General features: G+C 41.4%; 1 protein-coding gene across 1 annotated transcript in view; it reads right to left on the reverse strand.

Annotated features, from left to right (window-relative positions):
• The window catches only part of COL21A1 (collagen type XXI alpha 1 chain), a 126198-nt gene extending 109231 nt beyond the window's left edge, over nt 1-16967 (reverse strand). The window contains exons 1-3 of the mRNA XM_038133433.1: nt 16875-16967; nt 7466-7598; nt 6469-6590 (exon numbers count right to left, since the gene is read on the reverse strand). The gene's annotated coding sequence lies outside the window, so the exon portion shown is untranslated. The remainder of the gene's footprint in view (nt 1-6468; nt 6591-7465; nt 7599-16874) is intronic.
• Between the last annotated feature and the right edge of the window lie 552 nt (nt 16968-17519).

A 17519-nucleotide genomic window follows, 5' to 3' on the forward strand; every position in this document is an offset into this window, starting at 1 on the left:
TGAAAGAAATGGAAAACTCATTTCAGCTTTAGCTCAATGAGAACAAAATCAAGTATAATATTACACCAATAAAAGTCCTTCATTTTCCATATCAGTGCTTCAGAAACATTTAGATTTGTGAAATGGGCCTATTTTTCTCTCCCAATATGCTTACCTAGTGCCCAGGACATACAAGAATATCCCAATGTCCTGGATAAACCACCAGCAAGTTTCTGTAGAGGGGGCAACTGCTGGCACATTACTTCATCATGCTGTCTGCAGAAGCAGAAGTTTGCATCAAAAACATTCTTTCATACACTTCTAATTGTAAGACTTTCTAGAAAAGGCAGTCCCTTTTAAAGTTAAGGAGCTTTATAAAGATTAGGAAAATAAACTAGAAACAGCTCCATCAAAAAAAATCTCACTAAAATGCTACCTAAATTCCCTGTGATTATCTGGTTAACCGTGTTTGGCTGTACCGCCTTCTTCTAGTATCCAGCTAAGGCTAAAATTATCTTTATAGTCAAAGATTCAAATATATTTGTTTTAAAATATGGCTTTTACAAAAATAAGAAAAAAAATTACAAGCAAGTATCTGTAATCTTTTTAGAGTGGTTTAATTTCCTTGTAAGGCTAAATTCAGATTCAGCCAGCCAGAAATCTTCCCTAGAAACATCCTTCTGTGTCTAATGACAGGGAAAGTTTCAATCTCTCTATTTTTGTGACAGAAAAAAAAGAAGATAATTCAAAAACCGTAAGTAACCAGAAACAAATGTCTGAAAGTCATCAGGAAAAGCTCATGGTCAGAAAGGTGTCATTGTAGAGAAATCCTGCAGCACTAACTCAGTATTTACTCGGCAAGAAGAGAGCTGTCTTTTGAGTCATTGGTATCACCACTTGCACACCAAGGCTTTCCCTACCACACGACTTTCAAATTTGTTTCTCAGTTTTGAAACCATAATTGGCAATGGCTGCAGTAGCAAATAAATGAAGGTTGTTTCAGTATGCTTTGTCACCTGATCCTTACACATCCCCACCATAGACTATTCAGCCCTTGTTTTCCTTCCGCATCTTCTGCCAGCTTTTAGCCAGGTTGGCACATGGGGAAAACTGCCATAAGCTGCAACTGGTCCAGACCTCTGACAGGGTATAGATGGCATTTGCTGCCTGACCAACCTCTGCTGCCAGGAAAAGAGAGGCTGTGTTCTGTTTCTCTTGCTCAAACTAGAGTGCTAACCCCAGCCACTCTTGGTGTTTAGGTTTTATTGTTTTAGAGTTTCTTATTTTGTATTTCCCAAGGCTTGTGGGACCTTGACTACTTACTCTGAGATGACTCACATTTGGTTGAAATTAGACAATGGAACATGGAAAAATGACAGTAAGAGTAATACAAAACCTTCACATAGGAGACAAGTCATAAAATCAACTTTCTCTGCTTTTGCTGTGGGCTGTCCTCTGTTTCAAGTCTTTCAGATACTCCCCAAAGGGAAAAAAGTAATTTGTACTACCAGCTGCCTTCAGTAATAACAATTTTATGGCTCTGTTGAAGATAATAGCATTATGCTACATGTATTTCAACTTTAAACTCTAACAATACACTAAAACTGCAGGAGACACACAGAGGTATTGCAGGAAGAATTTTAAACGGGCAAAGAGCTGTCCCCCTTTGAAAGAGAAATGTATTCATAATACAGAAAATACTACAGCATTAAAAACCTGTCAACCAAATTAACAATTTTGTATTACTGATCTCATCTAAGTTTTCAAGCAATTATGTAACTTTAAGCAATTTCCCTATCTTCATACAGACCAAGTTTCTTAGCCTAAGGTTCTGTGGATGTAAAGGAGTTACACAAAGGAAACATCTAATATCATTTTTAAAATAAGGTAATTCTCCTCCCTCATGCTTTTATATTCACCATTTACAGATAAAAAAATTCAGATAAAAATTTTGATGAAAAAGTGGCATAGCTCCTTGTGAAGGTACTATCTTTCTCCCTAAAATTTAATGTTAGCTGGCTTGGTAGCAACATATGTCAGACTTTTTAAAGCACAATAGAAGGCAAGTGCTATTCCATCCAACATGTACCCTTTTCCGACCTTTCTTACCTTAAACGAGTACTATTGAAAAAGAAAGCTGTTGTCATTGTTGTCATTATTAAGGAAATAAAAAGAAAATTTAATCAGAGACCTATGAAAGTAGAAATCCACTAAAATTGTACAATTTTGCCACAATTGTACAATTCGATACTCTATCCAATCACCTAGAACTCTGCTAACAATAGATAAATGAATTTTGTCATCTCTAAGTGAATGTATTATAGTTGAATATTTTTAAATGACCATGCTGAATCACAGCACTTTCTATTAATTTCTAGTTACACCTTGAGGCAGAAGATATTGTAGTTTTACCCTGTAGCTCAGTACAGTCCTGGAGGTGCAAGGAGAAGATGCTGCCACTACAAACTCTAGGACTAATTCCCACAGCAGCCTATATTCTGAGTAACACTCATGGCTGAGAAACCGGCATTTCTAGTGCAGCCTACAGCATTTGGCAAACGTGACAGCTGAGCTTCAGAAACCTTCACATCACACATGCAGGACATGTAACAGCACAGCGCAGATGAGATCAGGTACCAGAGCACAGCCTACTGTGACAGCACTGCTTACAACCTCTCAGCTTCCTCCATGTACTTTTAGGTCTGGCTGCTAGGATGACAGCTTGCTCAGAGTGACACCAGAATGCTTCAGTCTGTGTTTTTTTGTTTGTTGTTTTTCCCACAGAGAATCATAAGTGTATTTGACTTCTTAATGTGTGACTAAAATCCCAAATCCCGCAGCAGCCATCCTCAACACGCCATGGCCCTTGCTTCCTCTCTGCTGAGAGGAGCCAAGCAAGTCTTAAACAAGGCCAGATTTCTGGAGCCCAGGTGCCTTTCACAGGCAGAGGGGAGAGGTGTGGGAAGACATTTGTAGATTTTTGTGGGATCACAGCGTGCAGGCAATCAAAAAATTGTGCTGACCACCTGCACCTTGGTGCTGCTTTGCTTCTCACCCTATTTGATTCAGAGCTGGCTTGGTAAGAGAAGGGTGGTACCTTGTTTTGACACTGAAACTGCAGCATATGGTTGCTATATTTATAAATTTTTTGAGACTGTCCCTTTTGCTCATCGTAGTTGTATTACAAGAAAGATGAGCCATGAAAGGAAATCAGCAGCACTTCCATGTGGACATGGAAAGCTCCTCAGGGACAGCTGACTGTGTTTAAATGTTATCTGGTGGCCTGGGGCTCCATGCCTTTGCTGAATGCTGCTGACACACTGGCTTTGTGGGTTTCCAGCAACTGTCCAAGTTCAGCACTGTCTCCATGGTGGCAATGAAGAGACATTACTTATTTTCTGAGTTCTGATTTCCATCCAAAAGCAAATTTGCTGGCAAATGAGTTTCAGTGACTCTGCAGGCTGGGGAGGAACAAGCACTGGAGAGCTGGCAGGCCTTTTCTTCCCCAGCATCTGGGAAGAAGATTTCAAAGACAAAGGCTGTGCAGACAGGGAGGAGGCAGAGGGAGGTGGAGAGAGACAGCCCGTCTGTGCCAAGCGCATGCAACCAGCTTGGACTGCAGCAAGCAGCTTTTGGGAACAGCACTTGGTTCTGGCTTTGTTTTTTTTTTTTTTTGCTGTGTGAGGAACCGCAAAGCTGCTTCTTCTCAGAGTACATTAGGAAGGCTGTAAATTCTTATAGCAGAGCTGTCCCTTGGCAGACACTGCAAGTGCATTCACATGAATGTTTTGGGGCTCCTGCAATTCCCACATCAAGCAGGGCACCCATGCATTCCTTAGGAGGTGACCTACACAGCAGCAGGCTGGCTCACAGGCACAGCAACTCTAATCCATTCCTAAATCCCAACCCCCTTCTAAGCCCCCTCCACAGGCAGAATTCACTATGAGCATCAGTCTCTTCATTTTAACCAAAAAAATCAGTTTCCAAATGTTCTTGCTTCATATACCGAGTGAGACTAAAACCTGCTCTTTCTGTTTGTAAATTCATTTCAGCTGTGCAGTCAATAAAAAAAAAAAGCTGCATGTTTTCAGACAATCACAGAGAATTAGGGAGAACTGGCAAGCTAATATTAAATAATCACCAGGAAAAGCAATCATGAGAGGAAGCCTGCACTGCCGGGAAGAGAGCACAGCCTGGCTGTATCGGGAAGCTTCCGGCAGCCATCCAAGCAGCTTTATCTACATTACAGAGAATTTCAAGTTTCTTTAAGAGTATCTCAGGGACACATAAAATAATTTTCTAACTACACACACCATGACACTAATTAGAAAACAAATAGATGAGTAAAACAAACCCACACACCAAAGCCCTAGCCCTGTTCTGCTCCTGGACACAGCTTGTGACCACCCAAGCACTGCAGCCACCATGTCCATCAGCCTGGTGAAGCCTCTGCTTCCACACAGGCCCCGACACTGCTCTGCTGGTTAAACTCATCTCTACATCTATCCAGTAGATTCCCCCTCTTAAACAAGATTTCAGGTCCTGTGGAGAAACTGCAGAATCTTCTAATTCAATATAGACTAGGAGGAAATTACACCTCTACTGATTTCAACAATAAAATCATTTTCTTTTTCAATTGAAAGTTTTAGGTCAAATACTCGCTGTCTGCAGCTTTATGAGGAACAACACTCTTTTAATTCAAAGTATAGTTACCTTATTTTGCTCCGATTGCCTTCTTTCCCTCTTAATTTCTTCCATTTAGTACCCACAAAAATATTAAAATTAATACAGCAAGCTCTTTCACAAACAACAGACTTAGTTAGTAACCACAATACTGCATTTACAGAAAACAAGGGTGTCACCAATACACAGGATTGTGTGACCTGCAGATATAAAGCACAAGCAGGAAAACTTCCTTCGGTTTTGAGCCCTGTGGTCACCACTAGAGGGAGGAGCTGGATAAATAATACTTAATTCCATTTGCAAGAAAAACACTGACTAGTTGTAAAGAGCTCCTAAGAGGGGAGCTCTTTCTCTGTTATAAGAAAAAAGAAAAGCAGGCTTTCCCCCAAAAAAGCTCGATTATTCTAGTAAAAATCAAGAATCTTTTCCCCTATTTCTATGAGATCAATAAATGGATGATGGAGCTGGGGTGGGAATCTGCCTGAAGTTTGTTAAAAATTCTCAGTAAAAGTGACTGCTTTTGGCAGACTTAAAAAACAAAACAAACAAACAAACAAGCCCCACCAAACTAAAAATAAAAGGATACTGACTGCAATGAAAAGAAGACATTCCTTTAGAGATTACACAAGGGTGGGAAAGGGTGCACTAGGAAAAAAAGGTGGTTGAACTCTCAGAAAAATAACTCACTTGTGAGTCCCATCAAGGAGTCAGTCAGCATCACACACCAACAGGTACCAGGAGGAAGAAAACAGCGACCCACCTGCCTGATCCGCCAACCAAAAGAGCTGATGGCTTCACGGCAAAATATATTCATATCTTCAAATGTTGCTCTCCTTACTTTAAGGGATAAAATGGACCTTCTAACAATCAAGAAATTATTTTGCATTATTTCCCTTCTTGCTCAATGCTATCTTGTGCCAAGGACCAATAAAATCTTTCCTTGCATTCTGTACAGTACTAAGCATGAATGTTTGATCAGGTGTGGTGTTGCCCTGATTTTTTAAGATTTCCTAAGCCTTCTGATGTTTACATTCTTGTAACGAACCTTCTCACACACTTTCTGTAAATATCTCATTGTTTTGCATTCTTTTATGGACGAGGAGAAATTTGATGGACTGTTGGTTTGTCCAGTGTCATTGGAGAGGTGGCACTGTCACCCTCCAATCCACTGTCACTATTGGAAAACTATAAATGTTGGAGTCAGAAAATAAATATCCCCTTTTTTCTTCACCTTCAGAATAGCAGTGTGCATGCCGTTCATTTCATGTTCTATAGTGACAGTGTGGTACAGAAGAGACACAGAGATTGCCTTCTGTCAGGACATGAATGAGAACATGGTCTTTGCTGCCATAACTACTGACTTGCTGTAAATTCCACCTGAGCCACAGACTGCCTGTCACAAACTCAAAAGGCCTCAGTAATGGACTACTCAGATGGGAAGCCTTTTGGGTAAGCCACAGTGTAAGAAAAATGCATGTAAGGGCTGTTAGAATATGCCTGCTGACAATAAATCACACTTCCAAGGTTTCTCACACGGCTATTTTCATGGTCCTCTAATGCAGCAGAGATATCCACATCAAGAGCCACATTTTAAGGTGAGTACTTAAAGGATTTGGCTGCACAAGGTTTCCTGAGTCTAATTACCCATATGTCTGGTAAGTTCAAAGAACAAAAAGTCACTATTTTAATTTTTATTCTTTGACAAACCTCTGCTGATGACACCAGGACCACTCTCCCTGCAACACTCAGGACTGCTCTGGCAGCTGCACAGCAGAGGAGACTACCAAGAGCAGGTTGCCCACTTACCTGATCCTTTGAGCTGAGTTGTCTTCCAGCACAACCAGAGTGATCTCAAGGTGCTTTTATGTATATTGATTTATTGATTGCAATTAAGACAATGATCTGTTTGTTTAGTAGTGTCTCGTCTCCTAAAAAAAACAAATCACAGAGAGCTTGATTTATAACTTGCATAGAGCTATTCCTGTGATTCATGGCAGAATTTCTGTAGTGGGCTACATTTTGTGAGCTGAATTTTTCAGCTGCAGCTATCTCACTTGCCACAGACAATCTGAATCCATGAAGAAGTTTGAATATTGCAGTCTGGAAATAGGATTTTTCTTATTTATTTGGGGTGTATCCTAGAGTTTTCTACCCATCTGTTTAGGGGTGGAATTGTTATTTAGAGGCAGATACTTATCAAGAAACACCTTGTGAGTGCTGCCAATAGAAAATGTATCTGATTTGGTTATTTCCTGAACTTTATTTTAAAACTGTCAGGTTTTGCAACTCAAAGAAATGAAGACCCTCCTCTTCTTTCCAAGAAAATCTGAAGGCCAAGGGCATGCACAGCTCTAGCACTGGCGATTCCCAAGGGATTGTTGGCTGCCTCAGAGGAAGTCAGACAAAGACAAAATTATGGACCTGCTTCCTCACTGCCTACTAAAACCAGAGGTTTAGGATGGTTTGGACTGGAGAACACACAGTCCCAGCTTCCCACATCTGAATCTGCACCTAAATTGATTACTTGATATCTCCCTTAAGAAAGCTCAATGTAATGTTTATGAATTTCCTTATTTTGGCTACCTGGTGCATTCTACAGTAAATGCACTTTCAAACCAATAGACTAGTCGGGAGGTATGAGACATTTCCTTCCCCAGCTCTAACAATGACTTCTTGCCCTGGGAAAAAAATATCTGCTGTTCAGAGTTGCTTATTCCATAGGTGATTAGACACAAAAAGGGAGTGTTTTGTCAGGAAATGCATTTCTTATCCAGCTGCATGAAAGCCAATTGCATCTACTTACTTATTTTATATGTGGGCTTCAGTAGTGTAAACGTAGCTGCAGTGTCTCTCTGCAGACCATGGATTGTGGCAGCGCTGGATTGCCTGTGGAAATCTTGGAGCCATGCACAGAGCTCAGCACCACTGTTCCTGTACTGATACACAGCATGTTAGACCAACTAAACGAGATTTATTATTTCAGAATACATTGAAAACTCACTCATGGATTTAGAAACAAATTTGGTAGGTTACTTTATAAAATAGCATAATCTTTGGATATTTTCTAGTCATTTTCATGAGAAAGTAAACCATTTTTAAGCTTAATGTTAAATTGTATTCTAAATGAAAATACAGTTCAGGACGTCTCCTAATTCTTCTATGCACAAAGAAAATAAACACATTTAAATACATAGTAACATATATACATGCATATATTGAAAAAAAAGGAATGCTATGTTATAATAAAAGAGGACATTTGCTTTTAATACAACATTTAAAAAATTCTTATAACAACTGGAGTTTAAACAGTTGTTCCTTTTTGTTGAAAAAATTCCTTATGCTTAATAAAATCACATGTTGTTATGGAGAAAACAGAGAGAAATCAAATGCAAGAATTCCTCTAACACAGTTAACCAAATGCTGTGTGTTAGTGGCAGTCACAAAGAACAGCCATCTGGTACGGATACATTGTGGTGGGTAGAACTTCTGCAATACAGGAAAGCAACATTACAAAAACCCCAAACAACAGATCTTTGACATTTGGAGAAATAGTAAGGTAAAACTTGAACCAGGAGAGTCGCAGAATGATTATCAACTAGGATAAATTAAATCTAGCATAGTAGCTATTAAGTAGCTTTCAAATGAAGACTGGAGCTAAAATCTGTTCGGTCATAATAATTTCAATTACAATACTGAGACAGCAACTGCAAATTACATGAACATTAAAAAAACCAAACATGGCCATCCTCCTACAAACAGCTACCACCAGGTTTCAGGCTCTTCATGGTTTGATTATCATGTGGTTCATTTTTTATTGTCTGACATGAATCACACCTACTTTCTTGGACTGAAAACAAACAGATTAATGTTTCTTGTTCTTGTTTCCACTTCCTCTGTTTCATAAGAAAATGTCAGAACAAAATAAGTGGTGAAAATATTCATAGCCAAACCTAACAACTGTCCCTTGCCAGCGTGGGTCAGCTAGATATATGCTCTGCAATATACAAATGGAAACCTAATGAGTTCCAAAGGAAGTGTTCTGCCACATCATGTATCAAGCCTGTGGTCATCAAAAGTGTCCCTTATACAGGAAATTTCCCAACTGTACGTACACAGTGAATATTTCTTCCAGCCTTCTCAGCAACCAATTCTGACCCCTGTCCATGCAGGTCTGCTACTTTGTTGTTTTTTTTTTTGCAAATCCCCTTCCCTTCTAAGCTGTCCATTCTCTACTTTCACAAGAATGTTTTGCCCTTCAGTCCCAGTGACTGCCTAAGTCTCCTGGTTTGATAAAGTGATTCTTTGATAAAGTGATTCTATCATCTCAAACATTATTCAAACTAGAAAATATTTTAATAATAAATGTTTCTAGCTACAATACTGATGCTAGTCCTCTGCCAAGGACTACAACAGGTACAAAGCTGCTAATGGATTAATGGCAAGGTCAACATGACATCATTGCTGTAAACCACAGAAGTTTTGTACAACGACTAAGCACAAAATCCATCCACAGGCATACATGTCTGCAGATACCTCACATTCATAGGTCAAAATAATACAGGAGTAGAGAAAGGAGTAAATTTTTCCTATTTCCAGATCCTTAGTCACAAACCCCCAGTTCTGTATTGCTCTTCTGATTAGGGTAGAAAGAGTAAATCCCTCCAGACCCTGAATGCGCAACAATTTCTGGTCCACACCTTCACAGGTAGCTGATGGGTCACTCTGCTCTACCAGGCAGACCTTTAATATCTTTCAGTTTAAATTCGAAACCATCCAATTTTAGCTTCAAAAATCGAACCCCTGTAATGCTCCCTTGAGGTAGAACACATGGCTTCAATTGCATCTGAAGTAAAACGGTCCCATGGCACCATGGCACCGTGCTTGCTGGGGATATGCTGCTGCTTGTCCAGCGGAGGGCAGCAAAATATTTACTAAATATTCTTCCTTAATGTCCTCATCACTGAATTGTGTCAACAAATGACTTCATAAAAACATTGGAAGAGTTCAGCGCTTCTTCGTTTGGTTTACAAGGCCTTACTTATTTGTTTATTTTAGTCAGAAATGAGTTTTTAGAATCTCTGAGACTATTTTCACTTCAGAGACCATGCCTTAAAACAAATAGTGCTTGCTATATAAATAATTCTGTGGTATTCCCATTCTTCCCAGAGCTAATGACATCTGTATCAAGAGAAGGAAGGTATTGTGCTCTGCCTCGAAGCCAGTTAGTCTGATCTCTGAAATGCTTGTGTAAATTTACCAATGGCTTAAATGCAACTGCAAATCTCCAGCACAGCTGTACCGGCATACTGATCATCTTGCATCATTCATTTGCTCTGAGTACACGTTATCTCAGCTTTTAGCTTAACAAAAAGGGGAGTCAGCAGCACTAATGGAATAGTTTGAAGGCTGTTCTAAGCTGGAAGCCAAATTAAAAAAAGGAAAATATTTTAATGAATCTGGTAATGGATTTTGTGCAGTTCTCATTAGTATAATCTGACTAGCAGATACATCTAGTTTACATTGATTTTTCATGGAAAGCTACTGATAATAATCTTCCTTGTAAGGACAGACTGCAGAAAGACTGCTGAAAATAAAATACATCTTGTCTAAAAGTCTTTAGTCTAAATCACAAGAGCTGTAAAAGATCTTTAACTAAAGAATGTACATGTGTTTTATAGCTTGCAAAAAACTCACTCGAGCTCTCCTACTGATTTTTATACAAACAAGGCAGAAAGTCTACCTTCTACAAAGAGTCACCACAAAATGGTTTGGAGTCAGCAAGGGTACAGAGGCAGCTGCATTTGCCTCCAGCATCTGCTCCCACTTTACACTGAGCTGGCAATACCTGTGCCAGAGAGCAGCTCCAGCAGTGGAGTTCGCCCTGGCAGGAGAGCAGAACAGATGCCCACATCCCTGGGGTCACAACTGTTGTGCTTCTGGTGCTGGTTTTAAGCAGTCAGTTCATGAGCTTGGGCTGAAATATTGAGCACATGCTGGGAAAAATGCACACATTACGGACAGAAATTAGAACCACGCAGGGGAGTTTTCCTGGCAAATACTGGCAAAATTCAGTGGCTTAAATTGTAAATTAAGCAAAGAGCTGGATGAAGGTATATATCAGTGAGGACCTAGATAACATAGTGAGTGCACTGGAGAACCCCTCTGACACCATAAAACAGGCTGTAAGGAAAAGACAATGAAATTATTCCTGATTATATCCCTGGGAATTCAGGACAGAGTAGCCTGAGCAAAAGCAGATATTCTCAGAAACAGAAAAGGTTTTGCTGTGTTTCTCACTAAGACAGTGGCAGCTGATTGTACTGTAAATACTCAGCTGCAGACAGTGGAAGTGAAGAAAATAATCTTGCAACAGAACTGCTGAACAGCAAAGAGCCAGGACTGTGGTGGGGGGATGTAAGATAGCAAGGCTCTCCTGCAGGACTGTCCTACAACCAGCAGCAGTTTTTGCAGCTGATGCTTTAGATAAGGTAAATTTCCTGGTAGCTGAGTGAAAATGCAAAAGAGATGGGAGATCTCTTAGTGAAAGGTGCAATTTCAATCAGGGAAGGGGAATTCACTGACAGGACACATACACAGAATTTTATGGAGTATTGTTCTTAAACTTGAAAACTCCTAAAGTAGAATGAAGATCCTACTTCCTCTTGGAGCTGAATGAACTATCCATAAGAAATACTTACCCAAAAAGGACATCCGTATATATAATACATCTTGAGTAGTTAACATGCACAAGTACCTGTACATACACCTAAATTATACTTCATGCTCACACCTGACTCTGGCAAATTATTTTTAATGGCACTCGCTGTAGTAAATGTAATTACATTTACTACGCTCACAGAGTGAATGCTGGCAGAGCGGAAATCCTGCAAAAGAGAAGTGCTCTACTCTACAGAATGCAGGGATTGACTGAATAACTGTCCCAGTGCCATGTTTGTAAGGTCACCAGGGCCAGCTGAAGAGCCTGAGCAGGTTAATTCAATGCAGTTGTTTCTCAACTGGAAAACATGAATATTATTTCTAAAGCATATGGAGCTGTCTTAAGTGGTTGTTTACAGTAGTATTAATTGCTATGGGGCCTGATCAGATGGAAAAGTTAAAAGGAACAAAGCCGGAAAATTGAAACAATAGCAGAGAGAAGGAGTGGCCCAGTGCACACAATAACCAGGTTCACAGCTGCTAAAAAACATCTCACCCACCCGGCTCCCTGGGACTGAACTGTCCTGCCAAGGTTGTCAGAGAGACACCCATGCAAACACTAAAGCTAGAGTCTTTCTTTCCCAGATTTTGCTGGCTTCCTGTCAGGCCTGGGGGTGTCACCCTGTCCTGCTCACAGTGCTTTTGCTTTTGCTGTCAGGTTCCACTTAGCTTCCACTGGTTAAACTCTGATGCTTTTATAGCACTAAGTGCCAGCAAAGGATCAGGAGCTTCCTTTCAGCCTTGACAAAACATACACATATACCACTGGGATGAGAATCAGCACAGTTTCTTCACAGCTGAAGTCTGGCACTGCATACTGAGGTGTCACTTTTTGTTTTGGCTATGCCTGGCCTGATTCCTCCAGTATCTTCCCTGCCTTAAACTGCTGGATGACCTCCACCTCACGCAAAAATATGAGCAAAAGAGATGATGCCTTTTACACTTCTATGAGGTCCTTCCCCCCCCCCCACCGCCCCCAACAACTGGCTCATTGCTCTCCTTTTTTGTCTGTGCTTTTTAGTTCAGTATTTTTGCCAGAAGAGCAGGCAGCTCACTTGCAGCAACAGCTCAGACCTGGAATACAGCAAACCGACTGTGACTGAAAGTTCACCTGGGGGCACAGAGTTCTGATCAGCCCAAAACGCATGAAACAAAGTCTAAATACATTCGTTTAGATATGTGATAGCCCTAACACCACACACTTACCTGTATTCCTACCCGGATTTTCCAGAGTATCTACTAAAAGTCTTCCAGTTACAAGTATCCCTGCAACTGGGGTTGTAGAAAACAAAACAAGAATTATTTTCAAACATAGCACAAGGGTGGTTTGTACTCTTTTCTTGCGGTGAGAGATTTAACTCACTGGAAAAAAAATACACTAAGTACAACTATATTTCAATAAACAGCTCATGGAGAGCCCAGAAACAAGCAGTGAATAGGCAGAAGTCAGACACTTCTTGCACTGGATGGATGCTTAGGCAACGTAGCATGGTTCTGTTCAGGCCAATAGAGTTTTCCTGTCTGGCAACGGCAGGGCCAAGGACAACGAGGGGGCAGCCAGGGCTCCTGCCCTGTTTCAGCAGCACCTCACTGCCCAGGGCTCCGTTTCCGAGTCACACGCAGCGGTGGCAGAGCTGCGGCTGGGAACAGAAAAGCATCTTGCCAAGCAAGGGAGCGAACGCGGCTGGGAGGAGACACCTCGCAGCTGGGACAAGCAACCTGGGCACGCACAGGAAACCGAGAAGCCCGAGGTGCCGAGGAATGGCAGCGGCGGAGCAGCAGGACACAATGCCAGCTCTGCAGGGGCTCCTGCGCCAAACGAGGGCCCGGGTCTCCAGGAGGGAGAAGGAGAGATGCCTATCTCACAGCTTTTGTAGCGGCTCGGAGCCTGAGCTGAAGAATGGCTCCTTTGTCTCGGCCCCTCGTCGGGCCTAAAAGCCGTGAGTCATGCGGCCAGATGGCCGGGGCAGCCTCCAGGAACGCGGCGGGGAGGAGAAGAAGGAAAGCTTCATTCCTGAAGTTTGCACTGATCCCTGAGGCTTAGGCAACAAAACAGCAGGGAGCGCGCAGCGCCTGAGGGGTGACTGAGGGTCCCAGGCAGCTAAAGGCGCTCCCAGGGAAGGAGGAGAGCTGGGGATGCACCTTTAGATAAATGGACTTAACTAGAGCTGCTCTGGGAGACGTGCGTGGTTTCAAAGAGCAGCTGGTGAGCGGGGTCTCCATTCCCTCACCATGGCAGGAAAAGCCCCACTTTCAGAAGAAAGCCCCGGCCGCCTCGTGGTCCCTGAGAGCCATCACTCTGGAGCTGCCCAAAATAGAAACTGCATAGTGGGTGCCAGAGGCAGCGAGGCTGTGTAACTAAGAAAACGGATGAAAAACAAGTGCTGAGCAACAAAGAGGTATTTTTGTATTAACCCTGCCAAATGGATTATTTATACCCTAATCTTCTGCTGTTGGTATGACTGAGCTTTTTAAAGGAAAGTTGCAGCCAGCTTCTTCTGGTTATTTAATGAGGCAGATAAGCTCACATCTTAAATCAGTTCCACCAACCTCTGGCTGCCATCCCATGCATATGGATTTCAGGATAATTCTTAAGGAAGGCAGAAAGTGAGAGTTTACAAAGAGCCATCCTGGGAACAACGGCGAATAAGGACTGTCCAGCCTGTAAATAGACCTTAAGCAGCAAAACTACATCAAGTGCTGAAAGTGTCTTGCTTCAAGAGAAACATCCATGGCATGATATGCTGGTTAGGGGAACTGGATCTTGGAAAGGAGTGGACTTGGCCCAAGCAGTCTTTGCTGCCCAGAGGGTGTCAGTGAAAGCTGAAAGGCAAGGAGGCAAATATACATAAACAGAACAGGGTTCTTCACTTCATGGGAGCTGGGTGCCCTGGCATTAGCACACAGAACACTTGAAGAACAGAAAAAAAAGACAAAAGCGTAGACTGCAGACACCACCCTGAAAGGTTCAAGGCAAAGTCATTTGTATATTGAACAGCAGCATCTAAGCAACAGCACCCACAGAGCTGACACCTACTTGGAGCCCATGCCTGCCTTCAGATGCCTCCTTTTCAAAGCTCTAGAGCCCCTCTTCTGCATTACCAAAACCCAGGTGTCATGCCTTGCGTGACTGAAGTCACCTACATGAGATGAGCAACAGCTTCTGCCTTTCTCTCATTCGTTCTGTTCATGTCATGGTGGAAGAATGGTCACCCTCAATTATCCTTAAGAGACTATGCAGATCACCACAGCTGCTAAAAAACCGAGCTAAATCCTTCGAGGCATTCTTTGGATATTTACACAGCAGAATGTATGTATAGTCATTTATTACAGAATCCTAATAATGGGCTCCCATCACCTCTCACATCTCTGTCGAGATCCTCCATTCCTTGGCTATCTTTAATATTAGAAGAGCTTATGTTCCCCTAAAATTTTACAGAAGTCTCCTTTACCGCAATTTAAGAACATTGCTTCTTGTACTTTTTTCCCTCTGGAATATCATTTATTCCCTTCCTCCTTGGAGTATCACTTAAAATATTTTAACAAACATTGTTATCACACCTCTTCTCAGTCTTCTCTAGACTAAACATCACACTGCCTTCAACTCATAGGACGTGATTTTTTTTAAACCTCTATCTTTCTATTTCTTTGTTTCTGAACTCTGTCCAGCTCTGGTCCACATCTTTTCTGTGAGTGAAGCATCCACAGAACCAGATCTGAAATTTCACCAATACTTTAGGTACTGAAATAGTCACTTTGGATATCTCACTATATGGTACCTCTGACATTACATCTCATTGCTGGACTTGTAATTTTTAACTACCGGGTTTTTTTCCCCTTCAGGCTTTCGCCATGGAAAATAGAACTTGGGATGTTACCAAACGGCTGGGAAGGGTATAAGAGACTCCCAAGCCAGGAATCTGATGGCTTTGTGTAGGAAACAACTCCAGATATGAGGGTAGACTTGACAGAATAGGTGATACCTCTTACTAGTTTATACAGACTTGATAGTGAATTTGAGCTGATTCATAGTGAAGCACACAATACTCTAGTACAACTATTTCAATAAAATGAGAGTATTTCTGTTGCTGATCTGTTTTTTTTTTAAACTGGAATTACCTCTTGAGCACCAAATTACTTCTTGGTACATTATTAAAATCTATATCAATAGAAAAGCTAAGGAGCAAGCCCTACAAGTAAACTTACTTATTACAAAGACGTATGCTGAAACAGATTCACTGGTGGAAACTACTAATAGTTTCCTATCTTTGTGAGGAGAAACTTCTTAAATGTGTTAGACAAATGTCACCATAACCAGAGGAAAATACTGTAATGTGATTTAAGACTTATGTTTAATTATTTGCTCTGCCTAATTATCTAGTGGACTCTGGAAGAATCCTCACTGACTGATGTTTTAGTTACCTTTCTTGAGTACTGAGATTTGCAAAACTTTATCCACAGCTTGCAGTTCGTCTGTTTTTTTCCTCTTTGGCATGAAATTTAGCATCTAATTGCACTTTGTACATTTGGCTTATGATTGCCTACCAAACTATTTCTGAGGGCAGAATCTGACTCATATGATCTGGCATCATCATCCCCCCAGGACTGCATGTTTGCCTCAACCAGCCCAGCTTTATAATAAAAGTGACATTTGAAAAATTACCTATACTTCAGATCCTAAAATATCTTCATTTGTCCTTATCAAAAAGCAGCTCTTGAGCTGCTTTCACCTGTCAGTCAAACTTCTGGCAGCTTTGCACTAAAGCTGTTAAGCTTCTCTGTTTTCTCATTCACCCACGTGTCTCTTTTCTTCTTGATACCTTCATTATCTCTGCTGCTTTCTTTGTGGTCTTGTCCTCAATTATGGACTCTTTGGTTTTAGTCACATTTCTGAGTGCAAGAAACAAGGAGCTGAGTGAATGTTTAGAATTGGCAAACGGGTGTGTTAGCGAACACTGAGGAAAGACCCTTGTGGGACTGAGAAGCATGATACCTTCATTAGGCACTCTATTAACATCAAAACTCTTTACCCACAGGTTTATACCAGACTATTCTGGGAGCTGGTTGAATTCCTGGTTTTAAATGGTTGCATACCTTCCCACCCTAACTTTAGAAACTGGCTTGGTTACAAGCTTTACAATTTCTTCTTCTATTAGCTCTTTCTTCCATGTTCTAAAGAAATAACGTGAAGTTCCCACAAAACATGCAAAGATTTTCCAGATTTGGAAGCTGCAGAGAGCACTGCAGTGGGGAACTCACCCAGGTCTTGCATCTAACCCAGGAGACTTGTAATCACCCTGATGAGGCTGATGCAGAGAGTAAGATTTTAAATTCTCAGCTAAACCTAACAGTCCTGTGAGTAACAAAATTAACAAAAACAAACAAACAAAAAGAAAACAAAAACCAAAACAAAACAAAAAAAACCAAACTGAGCAAGCAAAGGGAAAAAGAAATAAATTTGTTTTTTTCTTTTAAATTGAATTTTGGTTGCTTACCCCACAGAGAGAAAGACATCTGTGTTGAACAGGCTGAAGATGAAATTTTCTGTAGACAGCATTTCATACCAAGTCTCCTCTGCAATTTTAAAGAAATAAAATAAATTTCATCCAAGAAATAAGGGCTTGCCCAGAAGAAAGAAAACTCTAGATAATGTATGTCTTCCAGAAGGAAGAGGCAAAAGAAGCATGTTGCATAGAGACCAAACTGTCTTGTGTAGCTGGCAGGGCTCTGCACAGACTGCTCCAGCATCACATTGTGTGCATGTCTCACTCCAGTGTGACGGTGCCCTGAGGCCAATGTGCCCAGAGTGATAAAAATTACTGAAATAATCCCATCTCTGCAGGCTGCAGCTGAGGTGAGGACAGGGGGATCAGTGCTGTCTGTGCAGGAGAGGGTGTGGGGCATGTCCTAGCAAGCTTCCAGTGCTCCTCAGGGATGGGCATCAGCCTGGAACTGCTGGCCCATAGCCTGCTGAGGGGCTGTTATCTTGTGCAGGCACAACTCACACAATTAGCTGATCCACCTCTGGGCCAGGAGAGATCCTGTTAGCTGCTGGGGGTGCTACTTGTGCTAACAAGCTCCTTCAAAGGCAGTAAGTGTATTAATAACAAAAACTGAAGCCACCCATGAAGCAAGAGGTG

Source organism: Motacilla alba, chromosome 3 (genome assembly GCF_015832195.1).
Source record: "Motacilla alba alba isolate MOTALB_02 chromosome 3, Motacilla_alba_V1.0_pri, whole genome shotgun sequence".
NCBI classification, from domain to species: Eukaryota; Metazoa; Chordata; class Aves; order Passeriformes; family Motacillidae; genus Motacilla; species Motacilla alba.